The 17598-nt window shown below is 38.9% G+C and overlaps 1 long non-coding RNA gene across 1 annotated transcript; it reads left to right on the top strand.

Annotated features, from left to right (window-relative positions):
* The first annotated feature begins 2440 nt into the window (after positions 1-2440).
* On the top strand, positions 2441-8673 carry LOC139441040 (uncharacterized). The gene is made up of 2 exons (XR_011651430.1): positions 2441-2917; positions 7337-8673. It is a non-coding gene; the product is annotated as an uncharacterized lncRNA (long non-coding RNA).
* The last annotated feature ends 8925 nt before the right edge of the window (positions 8674-17598 follow it).

The following is a 17598-nucleotide window of genomic DNA, read 5'->3' on the forward strand; positions in this document are numbered from 1 at the left end:
TCTTGGCATAAATTCTAAATATCAGGTTTCACTTTGGGTGACCCATGCAGCTTTATAGAATTATGAAGTTCTAAAAAATGATTGTATGCCATCATTCTGTCCCAGAGAGTATTTCATAAAATCATTGATTCTTAATGCTGGAAAGAATCTTGGTGATTCGACCCAAGTCTTTAATTAACCAATAAAAAAGCAAATAAACTAGGAGAGCTGAAGTGAATTCCCAAATATGCAAAACCTACTTCTTTTGGTAATTTTTTTTCTCATTACCATTATTACTACTATTATTTTGAAGTTTGAAAAAAATTCATATATTGTCACATATATAGGATGTATTGTCACAGTATGAGTCTTTATTAGCTAGCACATAAATAACAGTGCCTTCTATAACAACCCCCAAATCTCTGTTCCTTAACACAAAATGGGTTCATGTTTTACTTATAAAAATCCAAACTTAGACATTTATTGTCAGATGGCAGTGTTCATCCTGGTCATTCAGGATCCAACGTTTGTTTAACCTTTGGGCTTCACTGTGGAGCTTTTCCATTGCTGGAACCTCTGCAACAGGCAGTAAGTGAAGGAAGACAGAGTGTGGAGGATCATGCAGAATTTTATGAATCCAGCCTGAGAAGTGGGCACAAGAGTGACAGAGCAGAAAATGCAGTTTTGTTTTCTGGTCTAGAGGGTAGTGTAGTAGAAGCTGTGGTGTGTCATTCCAATTCCCCATCCGGACTGAAGTGCTCATTACTTCAGCTGCTTGGAGTACTGGTAGGAGATAACTTTCAGCTCAGTTATTTTCTGAAAATTGCTTTTAGGTGAACATATCCAACACAGCTAAGTTCTAACCCATCCTCACAAGCTGCCCACTTCCATGACTGGTCAATGTGGGCTCTAACAGGCCTGTACCACTTTCCTTTTACTTAATTCTACTTCCTCCACTCCTGTGCACAGGTGCAGAAACCCACCTGCAAATCTGCATCTCAGAATCTGTTTCTTGGGGAATTCAATATTAGGAAGGTGGGAAAAAAATCATCTCTGTGTAGTCTGACTTTAATCAGCAAATATCTACTGAAATAATAAGGATATATGTGAAAAAGTAAGTGGAAAGTTTATTCAATTTTTTTTCACCCATCAGGGTGATATTTCTCAGCAAAAATAATTATAAGAATAGCCTATAGTAACTATTATTATAACAATTAACAAAATGTTTAGTATGCCTACTAGTTAGGATACATTCTGCTTCAAGGAACAATAATAATTAGTAATTCAAACTAACTTTTAACAATAAGGAAATTCATTATTTTACTATATAGAAAAAGTGGCTCAGGCACAGGAGGAATCTAGATAGACTTCATTACCTCAGGGCTAAAAAATATCCTAAAGACTCCAAGTTGTCTTCATCTTAGAATCTTAGGTCTTTCCTCAATCTAGACAGCTTTAGCAGATCTGTCACTTCTAGAAATTAAAACAAAAATCAGAAAAGGTTTTAATTTTTGTACACTTCTCTTTGGAGTAGAGTGCCAGTCATGTCTCATCAGCTGGGGTGATACTATGTGCCTACAGCTAAACAAATCACCAGCAAGAAGAAAGGAACAATTATGATCAGCTTAGACCAGTCAGAACCTAGGCAAGCAAGGTATTTTGCCAGGCTCCCCTGAGGCACGAGTTGTGAGGAAAAGGGATACAAAAAAAAATCAGGTTTCTTTTAGGAAGGAGAAAATGGTCTGGAGGAATTAAAATTAGATAGGTAGTAAGCAATGTAAAAATTATTGACCAAAAATGCAAGGTTGTAAAGAAAATGAGATTAAATTTTTTTTTTGAAAAGGCAATTTCTTCTAGCACACTATAGGATTTCCAAGGAAAACATTCATTTAAAAAAACATTATTTTTTATTTTTTCCAATTATAATATTCATTTTGTAATTTGTATGTGTCATTTTCTTTCTTTTAAAAATGAAAATAATATAGGATTGATGTTTGAGCAGTGGTGTGCAAGCAGCAGGATGGGCATGACAGGAAAGGCTGAGGGAAAGAAGGTCAATCTGTAAAACTAAGAAAAGTGAAAAGCAAATCATTATTTTAAATAAATAGTCTTTCCGCAAATAATGCAGTCTTTCTTTATTATATGACAAAGTTATGAAAATGAGATCTCTTTGAGGGAAAATATATTTGATACAAAGATAGAAAGATACAGAAAATATATCCAAGAAAAGCACTGAATGAAAAAGTGACAGATGTAAAAATCTTTCTTCAGAAGTGACTTTAAAAAATAATTGTACTTTCCTTATGTGATTAAAAAATAAGGGTTCTATGGAATTTCCTCAGAAAACTAAAAATGGAACCGCCCTTTGACCCAGCAATTCCGCTCCTGGGATTATACCCTAAGAACTCTGAAACACCAATCCAAAAGACCCTGTGCACCCCAATGTTCATAGTGTTGAGAGCTAGACAATTATAAGCATTGCTAAGCAGAAAACCTCTTGAAGGTCACTAGAATGGATAAGGAAGAGAAACAAATCGTCATCTGAAATAAGCTTATCAACAGGAGACAGACAGATAGTTCCTCCTGAACCCAGAGCAAAACTCCTCCAGAGCTCAGAGCTATGCAGAGATAACAGCAACACCTGCTTTTGTAACTTGCTTGCTTGCTTCTCACTGTATAAAAGAGCTAGCCTGTGAGCGTTTGGCGCGGCTCTCATCTGCAGCTCTTCTGAGCAAGTGTCTCCGGGACACATCGAGAGTCCGCCCCTGCGCAGGTTAAAAGAGTTGGCCATTAAAGTAACATCTCTGTAAACGTCCTGAAAGTCTCCGAACATCTGTTTCTTGCGTCAGTGGGTGCAACATTTTGGAGGCCCCAGCGGGATTCTCCCTAGGTGGAGGTCTGGTTCGGAAACTGAGGGGAGGACGCGGGCTCGAGCCTGGTAAGTATCTGGGAGGATCCTCTGTCTGTATCTGGGCTCCGGAGCGAAGTATTGCCTGAGGTGGTAGGCGGGACGCCGCTGTACCCCACCCAGGCCACCCCGGCCGGGACGCCGCCCGGGGCCTGGTTTCTGTTCTGTTCAGGTTGTGACCGGTCACGTCAGGGCTCGCAGCGAAGCGCAGCGGTGTGTCTGAGTATGAGTGCGGCCGCTTTGTTTGAGCGTGTGAGGACAGAGCATGTGGCTCCACGGGCAACAGCCTACGGAGCGTGCGTGGGTCCTAACCTGCGGTTCCTTAGTCTGTCATACGGCATAACGGCTGGGAGTTTAACCCGGACTCTACGCGGGCAGCCTTAGCTAAGACAGACCTAAGTCCTCGCGAGAGGAGAGGCCAGGCGGACGAAGTGAAAGTAAATTGTCATTTCTGTTTGTTTTGTTTTGTTTGTTTGTCTCAGTTATGTGAAACTAACCCTTATGAAAATGGGCCAGCGGGAGTCCACCCCAAACTCCCTGCTTGATTGAATCTTGAATAACTTTTCTGATTTCCAGCGCTGTGCACGCGGCTACGGGAGCAAGCAGCTCGATCCGGAGTTCCTGCAGACTCTTTGCCAGCTAGAGTGGCCGACTTTTGGTGTCGGATGGCCTGCAGAGGGGACTTTTGACCTCCCGGTATTGTTTGCAGTTCAGGCCACAGTTTATAGAGCCCCACACCCCGATCAGATAGTTTACATCGATGTGTGGGTAGACATAGCCCCAGACAAGCCAGGCTATATTCAGAAATGTCTAAGAAGGAGTGCCTCCTGCGGAAGAACGGTTCTGTTAGCCGCGGGAAGAGGAAACAAAAGAAATTCCCGGAGCCCTCCTCGCCCAGAGGGCGGAGGGTGCCTAAACTCTACCCCCCCCCCCACTACCAGGACCTGGGGAAGACATCTTAGACCCCTTGAATGCGCTCCCTCCCTACCCTAGGAGGGAAGTGCCGCATTCTACCCAGCCGGAGGAGGGAGGGACACTCGGGAGCCTTCCTCACACCCGAGGGGGAACTAGATAAGGGGAGGAGGCTCCAGTATCCCCAGCACCTCCGGCACTTCTGCCACTCTGTGAGGCACCGCCCTGACCGGGTGCCCCTGCCGGAGCACCCCCTCGGTTGATATATCTTCCTTTCTCCACTAGTGATCTATATAATTAGAAACATCGGAACCCCCGTTTTCTGAGAAACCTCAGGGTTTAATCTCCCTCCTGGAGACCATTTTTAGAATGCACCAGCCCACTTGGGATGATTGCCAGCAGATCTTACAGACCCTCTTTACCTCAGAGGAGAGGGATAGAATACTCTCAGGGGCCGCCAAGGCAGTTATGGGGGAAGAGGGAGAGACTGCGGCGGGAAGGAGGGAGGTGGAGGATATCCTGCCCAGTCAGCCCCCTGACTGAGACCCTAACACGAGCGGGGGAAGGGACGCGCTCCTTCAGTGTCGCAGGGCTCTGTTGAGGGGATTAAAGGCAGCCGCTAGGAAGCCCACCAATTTTAGGAAGATTAGTGAAGTGATCCAGGGGAGGGAGGAATCTCCCGCTGCTTTCCTAGAAAGATTACTAGAGGCAGGTGTGGGAGTTCTTGGGAGCAGTAGGATATTGCCACCTCTGGATTCTAGGGTTTGCAGAATTGGCTAAGCCTCTCCATGAACTTACGAGGGGAAAAGAGGGAAATATAACTTGAACTGAAAAAGAGAACCGAGCCTTTGAGGCGCTTAAGGCAGCTTTGGTATCTGCACCTGCATTGGCTTTGCCAAATTTAGGAAAGCTGTTCCAACCGTGGCAGAAAACGGAGGCATTGCAAAGGGAGTGCTGAGCCAGGCTTTAGGACCCTGGAGAAGGCCTGTAGCCTATTTGTCCAGGAGATTGGACCCAGTAGCCTCAGGGTGGCCAGCCTGCTTGCGAGCTCTAGCTGCCACAGCCATGCTAGTGAAAGAGGCCAGCAAGCTCACCCTTGGACAGAATTTGCAGGTAATTGGGGAGCATCATATAGAGAGAATTCTGAAATCCTCTCCTGATCGCTGGTTGTCTAATGCACGGCTAACTCAGTACCAGGTGCAGTTGCTGAATCCCCCAGCAGTCCAGTTCCTGAAAAGCGCAGCCCTGAGTCCAGCCACCCTGCTGCCAGCCCCTGATCCAACCATCATGCATAGCTGCCATGAAATATTAGAGCGGGTCACAAGCGTGTGCCCAGACTTGCGGGATGAGGCATACGAAAAACCAGAGCTCATTCTGTTCTCGGATAGCAGTAGTTTCCTTAGGGAAGGGCAGCCCTACGCGGGGGCTGCAGTAACCACAGAAACTGAAGTCATTTGGCAGCAAGCCCTGCCAAAAGGAACTTCAGCCCAGAGGGCGGAGTTGATAGGGCGTTTGCAAGGTCTAATCTTCAGAAAGCTGCAGGATGTCCCTGCATATCTAGGGACTTTGAGTAGAAGATGCCTGTACTGGTAGGGACTTTTAGCTACCACGGATTGAGTTTAACCACTGAGTTTAAGTACAGTCCTTCCCAGGTGGGAAAGGAGCAGGGATTAAAGGTAAACTGTAGTTAAATCTAGATAGGCAAAAATATGTAGAAAGGTTGTGAAAGTTTTAAACCTGGAGGAAAGGAAACCTCAACTACTTGTTTTCTGGTTTTATAGGAATGTAGTTTCATTTTGCTTCCGTTTCTGATCAGAAACCCCCTGTATCTGAAGACCTAGTTAGGGTCACCTGAAGACCTAGCGAAGGTCGCCTGTAACCAACCGGTTAAAGAGAATGCCTTTGCCACTCGGGACCCAGGAAGGGTCATTTAGGCCTGATGTGTGTTTCAGCCTGAGGCAAAGGAGCATGTCTCTGCCAAGAGACCGGACCTGAATGGCATGTCTCTGCGGAGGCCCCAGTAGACGCACTGGTGCAAGAGGATGCCTCTACCTGTGTACTGTTCTTATAGAACTCTGTCTGTGTTTTAGATTTTGTTCTGTATCTTCTCTGAAAAGAAAATTAAGGATTCCAGGGATAGTAAAACTTCACACTCTGTAGGAAAGTGAACAAGGGAAAGTGCAAGATATATAAATGAAGAAGGTATATGAAAGGATATCAGAAGGGAAAGGATTTTCCTTTGCACTTGGTATTTTTCTCCCTATCTGATCCCTCCAGAATTTGGCATTCTGAAGGAGTGAGTAATGACATAAGGTTTCTCTGCATAAATCCATTAAGACCAGTCATTAATAGTGGTTTGTTAACCGATACTTTGACTGGAATGTCACGCCTGAAGGAGGCATGTCTAGGTTCTGGTTGTCACCAGGAAGCCCTGAGGAACTGGGATTGACTTGCGAAGCTAGCAAAAGCCCACGAGAAGAAGCCTGGTACCTTGGTTAATTGTGCGGTTCGTGGCAGTCTTTCCAGGGAAGGAACGAAGGTTGCTTTCCTGAAAGATGGCTAAAAAGGAACCTGTAGGCACAATGGAAGCCTCAAGGATTTAAGTAAAACGACTGGTACAGGCGAAGCCAGGTGGCAGATGTGTGGCTCTGCTTCTGTGCCCTGAGGGGCAGACTAAAGTCAGTCTAAAGGTTCCCTGAGTGAGTTCCAGCGGAGAGAACTTAAAGATCATAGGCAATCCAGGCTGCTCTTGGTATGTTTATGCAAACAAACAGGCAGAATTAAAAGTTAGACTCAAAGTAGTCTCTTTAATAATGATGAGGGTGATCTTAGGGAGAAAAATCATAGTCTAAGGAAAATCACAATGCTCAGTATTAGATATTAGAATCATGCAGCTAACTGTCTTAAAAGTCTGTTTTCATTTGAAAGTTAAAACTGGGTTTGTAATATCATCAAAGATGTTCAATTTATAGGCACGAAGGACCTGTCAAATTGCCATTGTTAGATGTCATTGCAGCAAGGGCCTTGCAACTGAATGTCTTCCCAAAAGACAGTCTCACCAGCACAGAGACTGGCTTAGGAGTAGTTGTGTAAATTAACCTGTGTGTTCCTCCTTCTGTTTTCATTGGGCGTAGGACTATGGCCTTATTACCTGAGCAATTGGTTGCAGTATAGGCCTCACTTAAAGAGCCCACCTTCATCATCTCCCCCTAAGACTCAACTAGTTTAGTTAAACTAGGTAGTTTAGTTAGTGAAGGGTTCGGGCGGTCTGTAGGCTTCACTTCAGAGTTTATCTTCCCTTTTCTGTCCTAATAGCCAAAACAGAAAGGGCCCAGAGATCTGAAAGGAGGGAAATCCTGATATATTCCCCTCAGCCCTAGCGAAGTGTAGTGAGCCACAGGGTTTTAGATAGGTGTAGCATGTCTCATACACCTTCCTCCAGATGAGCCATTCTTTACCTAGGTGCCTGCCTTTGTTATTCAGTAATTATGATTTAATTGTGCCTTCCAAATCTCTTGCCAAATCTGTCACCTCCAGAATATAACGAGGATGCCAACTGTCCAGTAATGCCAGCCTTTAGACACCGAGCCTGCAACTTCGCAGTGACAGCCAACTGACTTGGATTCTGTAAGGTCCTTCCCCTTACAGGAAAGGACTCCCTCCATGCTGCACCCCCTTTCAGGGCACCCCGACCCAAGGTTAGGTAGGACAACGTCCATGTCCAGCCGGAAGCAGTTACAAGAAGATGAGACCTTCGTCCATTGTCCTTTATATAATTATAAAGGGGTGATATATCTGAAAGGAAGGATTGAAGCAGGGTGCAGCCAAGAGGAGGGCCCCAAGAAGGGATTTGTAATGGGATCCAGAACTCAAGGTGTACCATTGTTTGCCACCAATTTCTTATCCAGAGTTTTGTGTAACTGGGTACATAATTCCCCAAGTGTATCTATGCAGGAAACCCAGATTTTGTTCTCCCCTCCAGGACTAGGGAGAAGAGAGTTCCCCTTATACCCATAGTAGCCACTGTGAGGATCTTAGGGTCCACCGCACTGAGTGCTGCAGCCCTCATTCAGGGAGAATTAGAGTTGAGACAGCTTTTGCAGATTTTCTCTAAGGACATATCTCTGCTGCAAGATCAAGTAGCTTATTCAGAAAGACAGGTAGATTCATTGGCAGAGGTAGCTCTCCAAAATCGGAGAGGATTAGATTTATTGTTCTTAAGGAAAGAAGAATTATGCGCAGCATTAGAAGAAACTTGTTGCTTTTATGCTAATCATTTAGGGATAATTAGAGATAGTATTAAGGTCTTAACCAAGAGACTGAAAGAACAGGAAAAGCTAGAAAAACCAACGTAGTACACAGGAATCTGTAAGATGTCCCCATAGCTGACTACCCTGATTTCCTCTATTAGTAGGCCTTTATTAATTATACTCCTGTTTAACTTGTAGCCCCATCGTCATTAGTATGATTCAAGGATTTGACTCATAAGTGCCAACAAGGAAATGGGGGAATGTTGAGAGCTAGACAATTATAAGCATTGCTAAGCAGAAAACCTCTTGAAGGTCACTAGAATGGATAAGGAAGAGAAACAAATCGTCATCTGAAATAAGCTTATCAACAGGAGACAGACAGATAGTTCCTCCTGAACCCAGAGCAAAACTCCTCCAGAGCTCAGAGCTATGCAGAGATAACAGCAACACCTGCTTTTGTAACTTGCTTGCTTGCTTCTCACTGTATAAAAGAGCTAGCCTGTGAGCGTTTGGCGCGGCTCTCATCTGCAGCTCTTCTGAGCAAGTGTCTCCGGGACACATCGAGAGTCCGCCCCTGCGCAGGTTAAAAGAGTTGGCCATTAAAGTAACATCTCTGTAAACGTCCTGAAAGTCTCCGAACATCTGTTTCTTGCGTCAGTGGGTGCAACACATAGCAGCACAATTTACAATAGCCAAGTACTGTAAGCAACCTAAGTGCTCATCAGTAAACGAGTATATCCAAAAACTATGGTATATTTACACAATGGAATTCTATGCAGCAGAGAGAAAGAAGGAGCTTATACCCTTTGCAACAGCATGGATGGAACTGGAGAGCATTATGCTAAGTGAAATAAGCCAGGCGGTGAGGGACAAATACCATATGATCTCACCTTTAACTGGAACATAATCAATAGAAGAAAAAAGCAAACAAAATATAACCAGAGACATTGAAGTTAAGAACAATCTAACAATAGCCGGGGGGGGGGGACAGTGGGAAGAGGGGATTACAGGAACTACTATAAAGGACACATGGACAAAACCAGGGGGGAGGGTGGTGGTGGGGGAGGGAGGTAGGTTCAGTTGGGGTGGGGTGGAGGGTTGGGGAGAAAAGGCGTGCAACTGTAATTGAATAACAATAAAAATTAAAAAAATAAATTAAAAAAATAAGGGTTCTACTTTTTTTTTCTTTATTGGTCTTTTGTTTTAAATGTGCTAATGCACTATTAATGCATGTAGTTGAAATTGGATGTAATGTTCAATTAAGATGTGTTCCTGGTAGTCAAGAATATTTAAAAAGCATCATTGCATGATACTAAAACCACAAATGTATCCAAGTAGGGAAGTTAATTAGCCATCATCACTATTTATACCTTGTTCTCATAAGTGCTGAGTCTTGCAGCAAATTACACTGATGTTATAAAACTATTATATTCAGCAGAGAAACCAAAATGCCATATGCAATATCAGTCTTAGATTCATGATTCTTTACTGAACCCAACTACTCAGTAGAGCCCAGGAGCCCAACTCCTTGAAAGCACCATCTTTAATGATTTTAGCCTATAAAACTCACCACCTAGAAGCCAACAGGGAGCCAGATCTTCGAGCACTGCCTACCTGTGATTCCAGACATGTCCTCTGTTTCATGTAGGGCCATCTAATTTATTGGTATATAATTATTCACAGTATTCCCCACAAATTACTTTTAGTTTATATAATATCAAAAATGTTATTTCTGATTTCAATATTTTGAGTTTTATCTCTTTTATTCTTGGGCAGTATAGCTACGGTTTGTCAATTTTGTTGATATTTTCAAAGAACCACCTTCTGTTTTTTTATTCTCTATGTTGTTTTTTCTATTCTTATGTCATTGATCTTCATCAATATTATTTCCTTTTGTTTGCTTTGGGAATTTCTTCTGGGTTTCCTTCTGTAATTAACTTCTAATTTTATTCCATTGTGGTTGAAAAGGATACTTGGTATGATTTCAATCTTTAAAAATGTGTTAAGACTTGTTTTATGACTTAATATATGATCTATCCTGGATAATGTTCCATGTGTACTTGAGAAGAATATATAATCTGCTGTAGTTTGGTAGAATGGTCTATATACGTGTGCTAAGCCTATTTGGTTTACAGTGTTGCTCAAGTTTTCTAATTTTTAGTTGCTATTCTGTCTAGTTGTTGTAGCCATTATTGATAGTGGGGTACTGAAGTCCTCAACTATTACTGAAAACAATCTATTGCTCAAATCTGTCAGTTTCTGTTTCATATGTTTGTAGACAATGTTGTTAGATGTATATATTATGGCTATATGTTCTGGTGGATTAATCCCATTATCAATATACACTAATCTCCTTTGTCTCTTGTTAAATTTTACGTTTAAATATACAAATATATTTTGCATACCTTTTATCTTTCTTCATTTTTAATTTTTATGTTTTACAGTTGTTCCAATTAATTCTACCTTCCCCCCCTCCACCTAGCCCTTCCCTCTTCCATAATCAATCCCCATCCCATTGTCCATGTCCATGGGTCCTTCATACATGTTCCTTGAGTAATCTCTTCACCTTCTTTGAAACAGTTCCCCCCACTCTCCTTGCCTCTTACCACTGTCAGTCTATTCTGTGATTCTATGCTTCTGGTTCTATTTTGCTCATTAGTTTATTTTATTTATTAGATCCCTCTTCTAAATGACAATAATATGGTAATTGTCTTTCACCACCTGGCTTATTTCACTTAGCATGATAGTCTCCAGTTTCATCCATGCTGCACAAAAGGTAGAAATTTCTTCTTTCTTTCTTCCACATAGTATTCCATTGTGTAAATATACCACATTTTTTTAATCCACTCATCTACTGATGGGCACTTAGATTGTTTACTAATCTTGGCTATTATAAATAGTGCTTCTCTATACACAAAGGTGTATAAGTTGGTGTTTCGGAATTCTTAGGGTACATTCCCAGTAGTGCAATTGCTGGGTCAAAAGGTAGTTCCATTTTTTTTTTGAGGAAATTTCATATAATTTTCCACAGTAGCTGCAACAGTCTTCATTCCCACCAACAATGAAAAACCTACTGCCAACATCATACTTAATGGGCAAAAACTAAAAGTGTTTCCCTTAAGATCAGTAACAAGACATGGGTTCTGCTTATTCAATATAGTACTGGAAGTTCTAGCCACAGTGATCAGACAAGAAAAAGACATAAAGGGCATCCAAATTGGAAAGGAGAAAGTAAAACTGTCATTATTTGCAGACAACATGATTGTGTACCTAGAAAACCCTGTAGACCCCACAGGGAAACTACTTGACCTACTAAGTAATTCTGGCAAAATAGAGGGATACAAAGTCAATATTCAGGAATCAATGGCATTTTTGTATACCAACAATGAACTACCAGAAAGAGAAACTAAGAAAAAATCCCATTTACCATAGCAACAAAAAATAATAATAAAGTACCCCAAAATAAAATTAACCCAGGAGGTAAAAGACCTGTACTCAAAAAAACTATATAATACTGAAGAATGAAACTGAGGAAGATACAAATAAATGGAAAGCATATACTGTGTTCATGGATTGGAAGAATTAACATCATAAAAATGTCCATACTACCCAAAGCAATCTATAGATTCAGTACAATTCCTATTAAAATACTAATGCTATATTTCACAGACCTAAAACAAATACCACAAAAATTTATATGGAAGCAAAAAAGACCCCCAAAAGCCTCAACAATCTTGAGAAAGAAGAACAAAGTAGGAGGAAATCACAATACAATACCTGATATCAAACTCAACTACAAGGCCACTGTATCAAAATGGTCTGGTATGGGCATAAGAACAGACACATAGATCAATGGAACAGAACAGTGAGCCCAGAAATAAACCCATGTCTCTGTGGTAAATTCATATTTGACAAAGGGAGCATGAGCAGATAATGGAGTAAAAATAGTCTCTTCAATAAATGGTGTTGGGAGAACTGGACTGGTACTTGCAAAAAAAAAAAAAAATTAACTAGACCACCAACTCACACCATACACAGAAATAAACTCAAAATGGATAAAAGATGTAAATATAAGTTATGACACCATAAAAGTGCTAGAGGAAAACATAGGCAGTAAAATTTCAGATATCCCATGCCACAATATTTTTGCCAACATATCTCCTAGGGCAAGGGGAAAAAAGGAAATAATAAACAAACAGGATTATATCAAATTAAAAATCTTCTGCATAACTAAAGACGCTATCATCAAAATGAAAAAGTAACCAACCATATGGGAAGATATATTTGTCAATAATATACTGACCAAGGGTATAATCTCCAAAATATATAAAGAACTCATGTGACTCAATACCAGGAAGACAAAGAATCTAATCTAAAAATTGGCTAAGGACCTGATCAGACACTTCTCCAAGGAGGACATACAGAGGGCCCACAGGCATATGAAAGGATGCTCAACATCACTAACCATCAGAGAGATGCAAATTAAAACCACAAGGAAATTCCACTGCACACCAGTCAGAATGGCCATCATTAGTAATCAACAAACAAGTCCTGGTGAGGATGTGGAGAAAAGGGAACCCTAGTGCACTGTTGGTGGAAATGCAGACTGTTATATCTTAAATCTTTTTTTGTTATTCATTTCCTCAATTAATGATTTTGTTTGTTTGTTTAATTGTGTTTTCTGTGTATACCATTTTGATTCCCTTATCATTTCATTTACTGTATAGTCTTTAGTTACTTTCTTAGTGGTTACCTTGAGAATTATATTAACATTGTAACAATCACATTAGAATTAATAACAACCTAGTTTCAATAGTATACAAAAAGCTGTGTATATATAGCTTCATATGCCACCACTATGTTGTTATTGTCAGACTATACCTTTATAAATCATGAATACATTCAGATTTTTCCAGTTTCTGATTATGAATAATGTTGCTATGAAAACTGACATACAAGACTTTATATTAATGTATGATTTCATTTTCCTTGGGTAAATACCTAGATGGAATTGCTGTCTTATATGATAAATTTGTTTACCTTTTTTATGATATTGTCAACTTCTGCTCCAAAGTGACTGACACATTTGAAGTTCCCTTAAAGAAAGGCTTACAATTCTAGTTCTTCACAATCTGGCCAATATTTGTCAAGTGGTATCTCATTGTGGTTTTAGTTTACGTTTCCCTAATAAGTAAGGGTGTTGGCCATTTTGATGCCCTTGTTTATTATTTGAATAACTTTTCCGGTATAATATCTATTAAAATCTTTGAATTTTTAAATCTTTAAATTTTTATACTGGGTTATTTGTCATATTATTGAATTGAAAGGGTTATTTAATTTACCAAGATACATGTCCTTTATGAAATAAATGATTTGAAAATATTTTCCCTTTGTTTGTGTCTTCCTTAATTTCTTTATTCAGTGTTGTGTAGTTTTCTGAGTACAGGTCTTTTACCAATAGAATTCTACGCAGCAGAGAGAAAGAAGGAGCTTATATGCTTTGCAACAGCATGGATGGAACTGGAGAGCATTATGCTAAGTGAAATAAGCCAGGTGGTGAGGGACAAATACCATATGATCTCACCTTTAACTGGAACATAATCAACAGAAGAAAAAAGCAAACAAAATATAACCAGAGACATTGAAGTTAAGAACAATCTAACAATAGCCAGAGGTGAGGGGGGGGGAAGGGACAGCGGGGAGAAGGTTTTCAGGAACTACTATAAAGGACACATGGACAAAATCAAGGGGGAGGGTGGAGGTGGGGGAGGGAGGTGGGTTTAGCTGGGGTGGGGTGGAGGGATGGGGAGAAAAGGCATATAACTGTAATTGAATAACAATAAAAATTTTTTAAAAATAAAAATAAAAAATAAAAAAAAGAAAATATTTTCTCCAAGTCTCTGGTTTGTTTTCTCATTGTGTCACTGTGTACAATGCAAGAGTTGTTAATTTTCATAAAATCCAATTGAACTTTTCTTTTCCTCATGGGTTAAAGTTTTGTTGTTGGGGCTAAGAAATATTTGCTTACCTCCAGTTCACAAAAATTTTCTCCTGTTTTCTTCCAAGAATTTTCTAGTTTCAGCTCTATTTTCCAGTTCAATTATTCCTTTGAGTTATTTTTTTGTGTATAGTGTAGGATAAAGGTATGAATTCATCTTTCTTCATGTAAATATCTGGTTGTCTTAGCATCACATCTTAAAAAGACAATCCTTTCTCCATTGAATTGTCTCAGTAGCTCAACAAAATTATCTTGGCATCATTAGTAAACATCTTGCACAACCTATAAAGCAATCAAGCACATATTTTTGTTGTGGTTACTGATATTGTTATTAATAAAATTATTATTATTATTACACTGTAACACTGAACTTTTGTGAGAATGCAGTATCCTACCTTACTTTACACAGATTCATTAATGCTTCTATTTATAAAGCACAAAGCCATTCAGAAATCTACGTAACCTATTCAAATTTTTTTTCCAGAGCTAGAATAATTTGGGATTTATAATTCTGTACAATCAAAACTATTCATGATATCAACACTAATCCCTAAGCATTTAAACTTGTTTCATACATTCAAGTTATAAATTATAGGAAAATAAATGACTGAATCATTTATGTCTTTATACATGAACACTCACACACAGGCCTTACCATATTGCTGTGTTTACTGATATTCTATTCATTCAAAAAAAATTATGAATAGTTTTCCATGTCATTAGTATTCATGGACATTATTTTTGTGGCTTCACAGAGCTCTTTAAAATGGAGCTTGCAATATAATTATATTAATTTTCTTATACATAGGATTTTTCTAATATCAGTCTTTACATTCACTCTTTTAAATAGATTGCTTCTCTAGTTGTCTGATATCTATTCCATCTTTAGTTCTATATAATTTGATAAGGCCTAGAAATTTGGACAAAATGTCTTACATTAGTATTCTTTTATAATTGCTTTACCTATCTTAAGATTCAGTTATCATATTTTCCTGTGTTCAGGCCAAGCTGAACAAGCAACTACTTAAATTGTCAATTGGTAACTCAGAAATAACTGAGTGGATATCAGTCAGTTCATTACTAATCTTATACATGTTAAAAATGAATGGAGACAACTATACATGAACAACAATAAAAAATTAAAACAAATGGATCTTTTTTCTTTGGAGGATTGAAAAGTGATATCTTAAAATATTATCAGTAATTTGTATTAATATTATTATAGCTATATTGCATTCAAAAAGTTTTCAGAGTAATTTCTTACCTACTCTGTCTTAAGCTTTGACACATATGCACTAGTCAAAATAGTTTGGTTATTACCTAGTCTGATAATTTTATATGACTTATAGTCTATGAGTCATGTGTGAAAATTTATGTAATAAATATTTGAATTTTATAGTTTGTTGGATAATTGATGTGTGGATTCAACCTCAACAAATATCTATAAGTCTAAATGTTCTTTAAAATTTACTTTTACAAAAAGAAGAGATGTGTGTGTATGCGTGTCCACGTATGATATACACACAATGACTGAACGACAATGAGAACAGGTCACACTTTATTTCTTCAATACTACTCATTGGGTTTTAGAAAGATAAGTCAGGTCAGCTGTTACTAGACATTTAAAAACACTTTAGAGACATTAGTTTTAAGGAGCACTATAAAAGTGTCCACTCGGGAAGATGAGAAGCAGCTCATCACATTACAGCTCTGATAATTGTGAAGAGCTGAGTATTTCTCTATGTTAGTGACTATAAAAAATAATGATTATAACACCCAGAATGCTGTATCAAAAATTTTCATTTTATGTCAATGTTTTCAATCTTTTGCTGTTCATTTCTGGTTGCCGTAGAAGAGAACAGTTACTCTTTGTCAGGTTGAGGGCATTCAAGTGAACCAAAAGGTCAATCTAATTAGAAAAGGGAAAGAACTTCAAGCCACGAGGGGAAAAAAAGATCCAGCTAAATGCCAAGGAATTTATATTACTGAATACATGAGGTAAACATGACGGTGAGATGAATGCACAAAAGTGTCAAAGAGGGAAAAAAAGTAGAGTCTATGACCTTTAAATTATTACTATTTTTTGTAAATTAAATGGTATTTACTCCATAAAAGAGAAACATCACACATTAAAAACATTTAAAATACAATTAATTTTATCATGGTTTAGTTTTGGAAAGCTTTATTTTCATCCAGTGATTCACAAAATTATTTATATTCATGAACTATTGAATAGGGAAATTTGATTAAAAGGTAGCATTTTCTCAAAATGAATCTTCCCAAGGACACACTTCATAATTTAAAAGTTTATCCTTACAAAGCTATCCATCATTTGAAACTGGTCCCCAAAAATACTGTTCAGAACATTCTTAAAGTTTAGTTAAATCTTTTCAAAAATAGATTTCAAACTCTGCAATATTAATGGTTAGCAAAGCCAAATAGAGAAAATAGTTATAGCTAAACCTTTTCACTTTTCTCTCTCATGCCATTTCTTTAACATACATGGAACCATCCAGCAGTGACTATATAATGAAATTAAAAGTTCAATAAATGATGAGAATATCCTCCTACACTGACCAAATTGCTAGTTAGACTGACTACATTACATTTGCCACCAGGTGATTTTGATGCATTTTAACATTTAATCAAATGCTGGATGGTAAAAGTCTATTGAGAATCAATAGTTCACCAGGGACTTTAGTGTCATGGTGGGTGGGGAGTGAGACATTCCATTAATAATTATATTATCAATTATTTCAGCTCTGTTATATAGTTGCTGGATAAGTCTTATGATCAATTTTATTTTTTTGTCTATGCTTTGGAAAATCATAGGGAAAATCATTGCATCTGTCTCTGCAAATCCATGATCTCCAGTTTGCTTTGGTTTATCAATAACCTGAAATGCCCTTTAACTTTTTCTTAGCCAAATACATCATTTTTAGTTGAAATGAGACTGAGAATCCATTCATTGTCCAGGTGCTGGCCTCTGGCTCATGAAAAGATACTGAGGCAAACACAATTTTTCCTGTAGTTTTCATCCTTTCACATAGGTACTCTGACTGCCAATGTCCTAATTTCCCAGGCTAATTCCACAGTTCCCCACAATGACTGCCACTCAAGCCCTCATCACCGCACACTTGGTCAAACTGGCAAACTAACTAGTTCTTAACAAGTTTCTTTGCCTTTGGTGGGTCCAGCATCCTTCATATCTCTACCTTGTCCTATTTCTTTTTATGTAAATGTCTCTTGAATTCCTGACTACTGCCCACATAGTTGTTCAAATTTTGAAGAATCATGGATATGCCTCTGTTCTGCCTCAAAACCTGTATAAATCCAAAATGTGTTTACAAAGCTTGAGTTAAAATGGAGCCCACTACAGGCATACCACAAAAACAGGCCGCATTCAAATCTAAACCACCACAGCAAAGTGGATGTTGTAATAAAGCAAGTCACACAGATATTTTAATTTTCCAATGCACATAAAAGTTATGTTTACATTATACAGTCTTTACTAAGTATGCAAATGCATATATCTTAATTAAAAATACTTT

The sequence above is a fragment of the Desmodus rotundus genome, chromosome 7, assembly GCF_022682495.2.
Source record: "Desmodus rotundus isolate HL8 chromosome 7, HLdesRot8A.1, whole genome shotgun sequence".
Taxonomy (NCBI): Eukaryota; Metazoa; Chordata; class Mammalia; order Chiroptera; family Phyllostomidae; genus Desmodus; species Desmodus rotundus.